The sequence below is a fragment of the Citrus clementina genome, unplaced genomic scaffold, assembly GCF_000493195.1.
Source record: "Citrus clementina cultivar Clemenules unplaced genomic scaffold, Citrus_clementina_v1.0 scaffold_7, whole genome shotgun sequence".
NCBI lineage: Eukaryota > Viridiplantae > Streptophyta > Magnoliopsida > Sapindales > Rutaceae > Citrus > Citrus x clementina.
The window spans coordinates 18,636,605-18,649,811 of NW_006262075.1; the positions used below are offsets into that span (position 1 = coordinate 18,636,605).

At 30.9% G+C, this 13,207-nt stretch overlaps 1 non-coding gene across 1 annotated transcript; it reads left to right on the plus strand.

Moving 5' to 3' along the window:
* The first annotated feature begins 12,354 nt into the window (after window positions 1–12,354).
* On the plus strand, window positions 12,355–12,460 carry LOC112097098. Its single transcript, XR_002904755.1, has one exon. It is a non-coding gene; the product is annotated as a small nucleolar RNA R71 (small nucleolar RNA).
* Window positions 12,461–13,207: the final 747 nt, after the last annotated feature.

Genomic DNA, 13,207 nt, shown 5'->3' on the forward strand with positions numbered 1-13,207 from the left:
TGTAACATGTAGAGAGATTTTAGGAATAGTGGAAGTTAATATAACTTCTCTTTAAACTGCTCATATATTAAATTTTTAAATTTAAATAAATGTAATAACGATGATAAATATAAATAAGGACAAAAAGTTTAAATTAACTAAAACATAATTACCTAATGGTAATTATTACCACTTAAGGACACAAAAATGTGTCTTACATTCTCCCATTTTGTCCACCTCACTACAAACTCATAATCTTTAATTTTCTCTAAATGTTTTAACTTTATACTCAAACTAAAAATTGAAAAACCATGAATCATGGTGGCAAGTTCTTTAAAAACAAGTATTGCCTTCCACGCATTACAATATAGTCTTGTCCTAAAGTGAGTACTTAATGTGGGATATACTATATGAATATGCTTCCAAATACTCATATATGGTCCTTTTTTTATTTTATTCAAATATCTATACATATCGTCGTTCTTTAAACCTTATGTATAAAAATCATATGAGATGACAATTTGATAATTTAAAAATTTAGAGTCAATTGAAAAACTAGTACATAAAACATGGTATCTCACTTACATAAAATTATATAAAAAAAATTGCATCCTGTGTGCTCTATATGTTCCTTATATAACTTCAGTGGTAATCCCTTCGTCAAAGGATCTGTAATCATCAATTTGGTACTGATATGTTCAATAACCACATTTTGTGATCTAATATGCTCTCTAAGAGCTAAGTACTTAATGATGATATGCTTTCTTCAATTTCCACTTTAGTTACTCTTTGCTATAGAAACTGCAGCTGAATTATTGCAATAGATCCGTAGTGGTCTGGAAATAGAATCAACAATTCCCAATCTAGTAATAAAATTCCTTGGGCAATTAGCCTATGTCGTTGGTTCACAACAAGATACAAACTTTACTTTATAGTTGAGGTAGCAATTAATGACTATTTGGCACTTCTCCAAGAAATAACTTCTCCAGCTAATAAAAAGATATATCATAAATTTGACCTTTTAGTGCCAAAACAGCTAGCAAAATCAGAGTTTGTATATCAAATTACCTCTAATTGATCAAACCTTCTATAAGTAAGCATGTGGTCCTTGGTTCCTTGAAGATACAATGATACTTTCTTTGTAGTTCTTCTGTGTTCCAAACTTGAATTAGATTGATATCTTCCCAACATTCTTATTGCAAATGCAATGTTAGGGCTTATGCAACCCAAAGCATACATTAAACTCTGCATAAGGAATATTGGTCATCTGTTCCCTTAGAATTTTATTCTCTCGGCACTGCTTTAAACTGAATTTGTCACCTTTGATAATAGGCCGTACTAGATGAATAATCTTTCATACGAAATCTCTCAAGAACTTTATTGATAGGTTTCTTGAGATAATCCTAGTATCCCTCGGGATCTATCTCTTTGAATTTTTAAACCAATGATATAAGAAGTCTCAGTCATATCTTTCATATCAAATTGTTGTGAGAGAAAATATTTAACCCCATGAAACAAGCCCAAGTCACTTAAAGAAAGCAAAATATCATCTACATATAGGACTAAGAAAATGCTTTTTCTTCCACTGACCTCACGGTATATATATTGATCCATAATATTTTCCGTGAAACCAAATGAAGAAATTATGTCATGGAACTTTAAATACCACTAACGAGAAGCATGTTTTAATCTTATGCTTACAAACTAAGTGACTATTTTCACTTAAGATGAGCCCTTCTAATTGTTTCGTGTAAACCTCTTCCTTTAGATCTCCATTGAGGAAAGTGGTTTTGAAGTCCATTTGATGTAATTCTGTATCAAAATAAGCCACAAAATGCCATGATTATCCAAAAGGAATCTTTATTAGAGACTAGAGAGAAAGTTTAATGATAATCAATCCTTCTTGTTAAGTGAATCCATTGGTCAAGCTTTATATCTTTTGATATTGCATGAGGAATTTCTTTTGGTTTTAAAAACCCATTTATAGCCAATGGCTTTTGCTTTTTTAGGCAATTCTACAATATTCTAAGCTTAGTTATTAGCCATTGAATCCATCTTATCCTTTATGACATTATGCCATAACATGGATTTACTACAACTCATGGCCTGTAAAAATGTAGTAGGGCACCTTCAGCACTAATGTCAATGTTAGATTCTTATAAGTATACAATATAATCAGAAGTAATTGCAAGTTTTCTCATCCTTGTAGATCTCCTTAATGTTACATCAACATCCTTTTGAAGAGGATTTTCAATAACTGTATCTTCAGGATTGCTTTCTACGTGATGCGACTCTTCAAGAATTAGTTATTGATAATCTAGTAAATCTTGATGATTATCTTGAATTACAACTAATTTTCGTGAAGATTCAAGAGTAGATTCTATACTTGGATCTCGCTCAAAACTAAGTTTCAAGATTGACTAGTCCTATTATTTGTATCACTCTCTAGAAAATGTGCATTTTATGCTTCTACAATTTTACAATTATTGGATGGTTAATAGAATCTATATCCCTTAGACCTTTTCGTATAGACAATGAAAAAACTATTAACTGTCCTAGGTCTAACTTTTTCTCTTGTGGTTTGTATACTCTAACTTCAGCGGGACAACACCATTCATGCACATGTCTTAAACTAGGTTTCCAACCTTTTCATAATTCAAAAGGTGTTTTAGGAACAACTTTTGGTGGAACTCTATTTAACACATATAAAATAATTTTTAGAGCTTCACTCCACAAGAATAATGGGAGACTGAAGTTGCATATCATACTCAAGACCATGTCCATTAATGTTTGGTTTGATTTTTTTGCTACAACATTTTGATACGGCAAGCATGACATTATGTATTGAGCAACAATGCCTTCTTACTTTAGAAACCTAACAAATGGACCTAGTTTTTATCCTTATCCCATGTACCAACCATAATATTCTCCACCTTTATTTAATCTGTTAATTTTAATTTATTTTCCTAATTGTTTCTCTACTTCTACTTTCAAATTTTGAAAGCATCTAATGCTTCACCTTTATCATAAAAAAAGTAGAGATACATATAACGTGAATAATCGTCAATAAATGAGATAAAGTATTTCATACCATTTAAGCACACTTCTGGTCATGGGCCACAAATATAAGTGTGCGTAATTTCTAATATTTCAGAACTCCTTCTACCACCTTTCTTAGTCTTGTTGGTATGCTTTGCCTTAAAGCAGTCCACAAAAGTACGAAGATTAATAAAGTCAAGAGTCTCAAGGATGCCGTCTTTTATTAATCTTTTGATTCGCTCGATGGGGATATGACCTAATCCCCTATGCCATAACATAGATGAATTTTCATTTAAAACCTCTCTTTGTACTAATATTCCTGTGCAAAGTCATAAGGTTATAATCAAAAATAGGATTTAAATAAAGTTTAAACAAACTATCATCTAATATTCCATCACTAATAACAATAGAGTCTTTAAACAAATGAAAAGATATCCAAATGAAATTAAAAGTAAAACCAAGAAGTAAAAGTCTTGAAACAGAGATAAGGATTCTAGAAAAATAATAGAATATAAAAGGTTTTCCCAAGGTCTAAGACAAAGCCATAAGTAAGACCAAGTCTGTACGTCCCCATAGCTTTAACACATGGAGGCATCTTATTTCTTGAATAGATTATACATTAATTGTTCATCGGTTTCCTTTGGTTTAAGAAACCCGCATGGTATTAACAACATTGATAGTAGAACTAGAGTCAATTCACTAAGTATTTTGAGAAATTTAAACCATATTAGATTTGTAACACGCTAGAGATATATAATTACCCTTCTTTTCAAGCCAAGTCTTGCATTTGGGGCAAGCCTTCTTCATGCGCCTTTTCCTTTTAGAAAAAAAGCACTTAACAACATCCTTGTTGACTTGATTAGAGATGTTTTTCCTTTTCTTTTGCCCTTTGTCATTTTTCTTTCCATGAGTCAATATATGATACTTTCCATCCTTTCCTGATTCAGCCTTTCCTCCTTTTGCACAGACAAAGTCAAAAGTTCATTGATAGACTACTTTTTTTTTTTTTATATGTGTTATAGGAGGTTTTGAAAGGTCCATATTCAGATGGGAGTGAATTAAGGATAAAGTGAACTAATAAAAACTCAGAAATGTCAATTTCTAAAGACTTGAGTTGAGCAACTATATCTGTCATTTCCATAATGTGCTCATGGATGGCTTTAGTGCCTTTGAAATTTATAGATGACAATTTGCTCATTAAAGTGCTTGCTAATGCCTTGGCAGATGTCTCAAATTGTTGCTCAGTGGCATTGCGATAATTTTTCATATTAGCACGATTAGAAATAGACCCATGAATGCTTTTCCCAGCATGAGCCTTGATAAACATCATGCTTAAGCAATTGGACCGCTCCCACCGTTCATGTGATGCTTTGTTTTGATTCTAGTGCTCAGTCAAGGTCTGTGCACCCTAATGCAAGGGGAAATTTCTCTTTCCAGTCCTTAAAATTGTCACCACTTAGAAGAAGGATGCAAGATGCATCATAGCTTGGAACATATAAAGATTGAACAACTACAAAACAAATAAGTAACAATTTGTAATTAAAGAGAAAAAAATATAGAAAATCTACACATGTAAATAATTTCAAAAATAAATCAATGCATCATTATAACTATCTTGTGGGCAAAATTGAAACATTAATTCTATATAATAGAGCTGACATTTTATTTTTTCTTTTACTAAAATCCATTAGGCCTGTTGGCAATTGGATTTTCTTTTATACATATATTTTAAGTAAAATAATAAATAATTGCTATCCCATTCTACTTAAATACAAATATTATAATCTCCCTACGGGGACAAACTATGATATTCTAATGTTTAAGTACAATCTTTGATGTCATTAAATACAATGTGTCCTAATTATTCCATTTTTATAATTTGAAGGTGTGGCTATCCCTGAGTTTCTTAAATGTAACAAACTTCAAGATTGACATCTAAAATCAATTGCCAATAATGCATAAATAATACAAAGGTAAACAAACAAAAATAGTACTCCAGATTCCATATAAAATCAAATTTGTCATAGAACAAAAATAAAGTATTCTAATTCATGTAAAATATATATAAGGAAAGTTAACACACCACTGTAGCATACCGATTTAATTATCTAGTGGCATAATAATCACTTACGTGAGCCACACATGTATGCAATCATGCACATGCAAGCAGCCCTAAAATATACATCTATAACAAATATAAAGGAATTTAAAAATGTATTATCGTTGTCTAATATTATGCATGCCACTAATATTAAGAACACTATTTCTAGTCCATTCAAAGAATTGAAAGCCAGATTTAAAGGAATATGCTCTAATGCCAAATATAATATTATTTGATTTGAAAAATATCAAGCGAACGCATAGGAATTTACCTCCAACCAGAGCCATTAGATTCTCTTGAATACTAAATTGTATTTTATAATTTCACTAGAATTTTTCCAGTCTATCTAACACCACTGTTTGTGTGAATAGATGGAATATGCATGTTTAAGTTGTTAGACCAAGGACCCTTAATTTTAATTTTTTTTTCTAAAATTCGTTCACTTCTTCTCCCATCAAGAAACATATAAATGCAAGGGAAAAAGATGGGCCATAATCCTTAAATTTTGTTAACCACCATAACATGTAGAGATATATTAGAAGTATTGGAAGTTAATCTAACTTCTCTTTAAACTGCTCATATATTAAATTTTGGAATTTAAATAAATATAATAATGATAATAAGTATAAATAAGGATAAGAAGTTTAAATTAACTAAAACAAAATTATGAAATGATAATTATTAATTCTATTAGATGGGCCACTTGACACGACTTAAAAACATTAATTATTCCCAAGTATAAAAATGTTTGCTTTTAATACAACTCGGTAAGTCCAGGGTCGATCTACGGGAAAAAGTTTTAATTTGTTAATTTCTTTTAATGTATCTAAAAACCAAACAATAATTTGAATTCATGCTATTTAATTTAAGTAAAACTATGAAAATAAGTTAGCTAGGGCTATGTAATCACTTTTAGTCGTAGATATAATTTAATAAATTATTTTCTTTTTATTTTTTATTGTCCAAATGTTAATTGTATAACTTAACATATTTTTTCATTAATTTTATTATGGATACTTTGTGTGCCAAAATTCAGTTTGTCTACAATAAGCCAAAATACAATTTTACCGTACTTGATACTAAGATATTAAGAGTTTATTGTGCCAAACTCCCTTGTTTATCTACAATAAATCAAAATTTTAAAATATAAAATATGGATAAAATTAAATAGAAAATAATTTAATTTGTATAATTAAAAATTTAATTTGATTAAGTCATATTTTTCTATTAAGAGTTTCACATACCCTAACTATTATTATTTAGCTAAGCGTAATTGAAATAAAAATAATTGTTAAAATTAAATTACACATAATTAAGATTAAAATAGCTAAGATATAAAATAAAACTAAATTTATTTATGAATTAAATATCAAATTTCTGAAATAAATTATAAGAAAATTAAATACAAAAGAAAAGAGAAGAAATTTTGAAAACTAAGCCTTCCGTTTCTCATCCCTCTTCTATACTTCTTCACTTTCTCTCTTATTTAGCTCTTTTTTTTTTTCCCTTTGGTTGCCTCTCTCTTTGCTATCCTTTATATTCTCTCATTTTGCACTCCTTCACTGCTCTTTTTATAGACAGCTAGCAGTCACTGTCTCTTCTTTTCTTATTATTTTATTATTATTATTATTTTTATAACTATTATTGATAGTCAAGTGGCAGCCACTTGACTTGACAAAGTGGCTCTACTTTTTTTTATTTTCTTTTTTATTTCAATGTAATCCATCTTATATGTCTTCCGCTTTCACCTCCGATTTCCTCTTTATTCTTAAAATACATCTACAATATAAAATTAAGATAAGATTAATATACTACAATTTAATTTAACATAAAATTATATTAGGGGATTATTAAGATAATTTATAAGTGATGAGTGCATTAATCAACACTGTAAGTGAAAAAATGATAATTTTAACTTTTATTAAATATATACTTTCTAGTGTTAATCACACATCTCACTCATCATTAACTAACCAATCTAGTTAGTGATAGGAGTACATATGAAGAGGTTTTTCATTGAGACTAGAATAAAATAATTCTTAATTGCATGGTTAATATAAAAGTTATTCACATTTAACAAATTGATGGATTTTTTATGAATGTTCAGATGAGCCCAAGATGTAAATGTAATTAGCGCCTCTAGAGTTGCAAGATCACATAATAAGATAATGAAAGTGTCCACATAATTTAAAATTTTGGAAATTCTCTATTGCATGCTTGAAACAACTAACTCTTCTCGAATTGGTGGCCCAAACAAGTATCCCAGAGGTTTTAAGGCTTTTGGGATGATGCCTACCACTTGGCTTCCTCTAATAAAAACAGCTTTTGAGACAAGTTTTGATAATCATCGGTCACTTTCTCCATATACAGGGCGTAGTTTTCTCTTTGCTATAACACAATCAAGATCTATAGCTGTATGAATGAACTCCTTGTATTTCCTATAGTGAAACTCAGAAAGCACACAAACGTTCTTGAATTGTCTACTCGAAGTTGTTGCTATTGTAATTATCTTCAAAAACAATTTATGAGTGTTTGAAAAAAAAGCTCTTATTTGAAGATCTTAGTGATAGGCACAATCATACACATGTGCATGTGGGGTGGTAGGTTTGTCAAATGATACGTGAAGCTTTGCTTTATAATTTAAAAGAAGACAAAAAAAACAAATGGTAAAAAAAAAGGAAAATGGTGATTAGATATAAAATCAACCATTAAAAGCAATAATGAAAAAGATAAAAGAATATTAAAATAAATGAATATTTACTGGTAGTTGTGATTGTGGCTCACATCTTCTTACAGTTTTACATTGCACATATCCACTTGGACGCATATCAAAGGATCATAGGATATCATTTAACCATTCTTTTCTTAGGCTATCTCTAATAAATTTAATTTTATCTTCATGATTTTCAAAAATCATTTCTAAAGTTTTACAATATGGTCGATTGTAATCAAGTCATACACAGTAAGGATATTTAGAGCCGAGTCAATTAGCTCTCTTTCTTTTAGCAAACGTGTTGTTACCAAAACTAGGCATGCAACAAACAAATAGATTAAAAAACTCACTTGCCAATCAGATCTTTAATTCAATTAACCAACAAATGTTTGAAAGAATTTCATTGATCATCAACAAAAGCAATCATTCACCACGAGCTTTGTAAATCTTTTTAGGGGCATTTTGAGGGAGAGAAAGAAAACACAAATGCAATTTACGTTGTATTTCTTCCATACTTAATTTTGGGGTTTCAGTTATTATAGGAAACTGAAGATACTAGCTTAGGAAATCATGGAATACTTCTGCCATTTGTAGAAGAAAATGAATCAAAATATACCAAAAAAAGAGTCAATTCTGCGATATCAAGTCAAACGTAAAGACGAACAAAATAACAAAATGAAATCACACAATGTACAAACAATGGATATAATCAAATACTTAACTCACCTTCGTTCTTTTAATCGTGTTAACCTTAAGTTCTATTTGAAAATCATATATACTACCCATCTATTGACTTGAGTTATCTTTCTAGATTCTCAACATAGGATACTAACATTGGTGGTCCTAAATCCCAAATAAGATGGACTTACAAAATCGTATTAGGCCTTTTAGATGAAATTTCACACGTAAAAGTTCTCCAAGATATTTGAAAAGGATATTTCTTATTATGGTACTCATGACATATACTAAAAATGATGAAATGGAACACAATTATCAAATAAACACATTTAAGCAAAGAACATCATAATTTGAATGATTTAAGATACTTAAAAAAAATCAAATAATTTAAATGATAAAGTAACTGTAAAAAATATGTTAAATCACCCATTAAAAATGAAAAAGAATTAATTAAGATTGGTGGGTCATTTAAATTTATTTCGGTGTCTTCTTCACATGGTTGATATTCCAGATATGGTTTTAATTTTTGACCACTAACTTTAAATGTAACACATTTTCTTGGATTCTCAATATATGCGGCCCCATATGGATATATATTTATTTTACAAGAAATGAGCCACTCCACTTTGACTTTAACTTCCTTAGAAACAAATGAAGACGAGAATTATAAAACAACATGTTCTGACCAATCTCAAATATTTTCTAAAAAATTCTTTTATCATAAAAAGCTTTGGCTCTTGCCTTGATAATTCTTGAATTTTCATATGCATCCTTCCTTAATTCCTTAAATTCATTAATTTGTAATTTATGCACATACCAACATCATTAAAATTTGTGTTAAATGCTTTAATAGTCCAAAATGATTTATGATTAAGTTCAACCGATAAGTGATAAGGTTTACCGTAAACCAACTGATAGAGTGACATTCGTAAAGGCATCTTAAATGCAGTGCGGTATGCCTAAAGTGCATCAGCCAATTAAAGAGACCAAGCATTTGCTACTTGGGTTAATCGTTTTTTTCAATTTTTTTTTTATCTCTGTACTTGCTAATTCAACTTGATCACTTGTTTGAGGATGATATGAGATAGCAATTTTACATGTAATTCCATATTTCTTCATTAAAGACTCAAATGACTTGTTACAAAAATACTTGCCTCCATCACTGATAATGGCTCGAAAGATTCCAAATTTGCTCAAAAGATATTCTTTTAAAAAATTGATTACAATTTTATGCTAGTTGCGCCAATAAGAAATCACTTCAATCCATTTTGAAGCATAATCAACAACAACTAAAATATATACAAATCCAAAATGATGGTGGAAAGGTGCCTATAAAATTAATTCCCCAACTATCAACTATTTTAATGACAAATATAGGGTTTAAAGGCATCATGTTTTGTCTCGAGTTGGACCATAACATTTGACAATTCTTACATTTTTTCGAAAATGCATGTAAATCTTTAAATAATATAGGTCAACAAAATCCAAACTGTAGTATTTTTACAGCTATCTTCTTTGAAGAAAAGTGGCCACTACTTGCTTGATGACAAAATTAATTAGTAGTACTTACCTCGTTGTTTGGTATGCATCTCTAAAAAAATTGATCTGAACAATACATAAACAGGTATATATCATCTCAGTAAAAACTTTTCACTTTGTTAAGAATTTCTTCTTGTCTTGGGAGTTCTAATTAGATTGCATTTCACTTGTTGGAAGATAATTAACAACGTTAGTATACCAAGGCATATTATGTATGAAAAATTAAAATTCATCAGGGAAAGAATCATTGATGGATATTGTGTCAATTCATCACTCGTTTGTAAACAAAAATTCATCAGGGAAAGAATCATTGATGGATATTATATCAATTGATCACTCGTTTGTAAAGAATCATAATATATTAAGGCATATTATGTATGAAAAACAAAAATTCAATAGGGAAATAATCATTGATGGATATTGTATCAATTGATCACTCATTTGTAAGTCTTGAAAGATGGTCCACAATAATATTTTTGGCACCCTTTTTTTCCTTGGTTGTCAAGTTGAATTCTTGAAGTAGCAAAACCCATCCTATTGATCTTGGATTGGCATTCTCTTTAGACATTAAATATTTAACTGTAACGTGATCAGAATAAACAATAGTGAATGAACCAATTAAATACAAAAGAAATTTATCGAACGCGAATATTATCGCAAGTACTTTTTTCAAAGGTGGTGCAATCCATTTGGGCATTATTCAAATTTCTACTTGTGTAATAAATGACAACAGGCTTACCTTCTTTTATTTTCCCCATAATAGCTCTAATTGCATAATCACTAGCATCACACATTAGCTCAAAAGACAAAGACCAATCAGGGGGTTGCTTTATAAGGGCTAATGTTAAAAGACTAATTATATTTTCAAAGGGATTCTGACAATCGTCGGTCTACTCAAATGGTGTGTCTTTTATTAAGAGGTTACAAAGTGGTTTAGATGTGACACTAAAATCTTCTATAAACCTTCTATAAAACCCGCCATATCTTAAAAAGAAATGGACTTCCCTAATTGTCTTTCTTTGGTGAGGGTAATTTTAAGATGACTTCAACTTTAGCTTTATCAACTTCAATTCCATTAGAAAAGACTACATGGCCTGCGTTAGGGATGGCAAAATCCGGGTCCGGGTCTGTGTTTAACGTTTCTGGTTCTGGACCCGAATGACAATTTACGTTCCCAGATCCGGATATAAACCCGGATTATTCCACTCTGGGTCCGGCCCGGGTTCAACCCGAAAAAATTCAGGTTTCCGGATTGCGGGTTTTATTGGATGAACATAGATTTAATACTTGCCACTTTTTGGTTCTTTGGAATTACAGAAGCAAAAAACAATAGGACGGATTCATGGGATCATAACCAAAGTTGCTTACTTCAATAATAAAATTTACAATTATATGGATATTATGTGCTAAGATGCTGTGTTTGGCTATTAACAACAAGAAAAAAATTAATAATTACCAAAATTAAGCAAAAGCAAAAAATTAAAAGAGAAATACAGAGAAACAAAAGAAAATTTCAAGTCGCAGCTAAGGCGATGATGGGCCAGTGAAAAATATTATTGCCGGCGAGAAGGGGTTAGCAACTAGCAGCAAAGCTTGCTCTTTGGAGAGAGATGAGACCGATTTGACGATGGTGGAGCTGGGTATTTGTTCGTTGTTCTTGATAATAATGGATGATGAATTGAGATGATTTAATTGATGATGTATTGTTGAACTTGGCCGTTGGGGATGAAGAAGACGAAGATTGAGGTGGCAGTCGCTAAGGATGAGGGAGATGAGGATTGAGGTGGCCGCTGGGGATAAGTGAGATGAAGATTGAGATGAAGATGAAGATGAAGATTGAGAGATAGAGATGAAGATTGAGATAAAGATTGAGAGATGAACTGATGAAGATTGAGATCGAGATGAAGATTGAGGGATTGTTTTGTTTTGCTTATGTTCCCCCCTCCCCTCAATAAGGTGGCGGCTGGTGCAATTATTTTGTTTTGCTTTAGGGTTTTGCGGGTGTGTCTTGTTTGCTTTTAATTTTTTTTTCCTGCCCAACTTATTGTTTAATGCTTATATATTTTTAGTTTGTAATAAAAATTAATAAATAAATAAATAGTAGTCCGGGTTCGGGTTCCGGAGATCCGGGTTCACCTAAACCCAGACCCGACCCGGAATATATCTGAGTTTGAAAAATTACAACCCGGATCCGCATTGTTAATGCATCCGGTGCGGGTTGAACCCGTACCGGATGATCCAGGTTTGTCCGGGTCTGGGCCGGGTCTGAAAAAATTTGCCATCCCTAGCCTGCGTACAACAAGGAATTCTATGATGAGGAAATCTCCTCAGTAGCTCCTTGAATATTTTCCATGCATCATACAAGTTTTCATCTTCAAGTTGATGAAAGATGTGATCTCATTCCTCAATTTTGCATTCTTGGTGGGTGGAAAGTATTTCATCAAACATTTGTCAGTCAAATCATTTCATGTAGTAATGAAGTTAAGTGGTAAAGAGTTCAACCATGCTCTTGCTCGATCCCTTAAAGAAAACAGGAAAAGTCTGAACCTCAATGCTTCCTGTGATGTTTCACCAATCTTGAAAGAATCATTTACTTCCAAAAACAACTTAAGATGTAGATGATGATAACTCTATGAAATAAGAGTTATTATGGCATTTTTATTTTTAAATCAATATTACTTAGAGAGTAAATGATATGTTTTCGTTGCATTTTAATTACATTTCGCATGAATTGTCATTTAAATTTAAATTTAATAAAATTCATGTGTTTTTAGATTATTGTGTGCTCTAATTACATGCATAATTGTAGGTTACCAAGAAGCTCAAATTTCATGGAAGGAACATTATAGCAAGAGGCGTGCAAAGTTGCAAAAGAACATGGATGCAATGGAATTAAAGCAAGTTTGGAATAATGAAGATGCTAGAGCAATATGTTGTAGCATTGTTGTTGCAGCAACAACTGGAGCAACGATAAACGAGATTTCGTACGTTAGATAGAAAATTGCAATCTAAAGTTTTAAAAAATAAGAGATTCACAGCTATATCTTTCTAGTAACCATAATTTCGACTTATAAAAGGAGCACATTACAATGAAAAAAGAGGCCGTCATTAGAAAAGAAAAGAGAGAAACAACACAAGAAAAAACAAACTGAGATCAA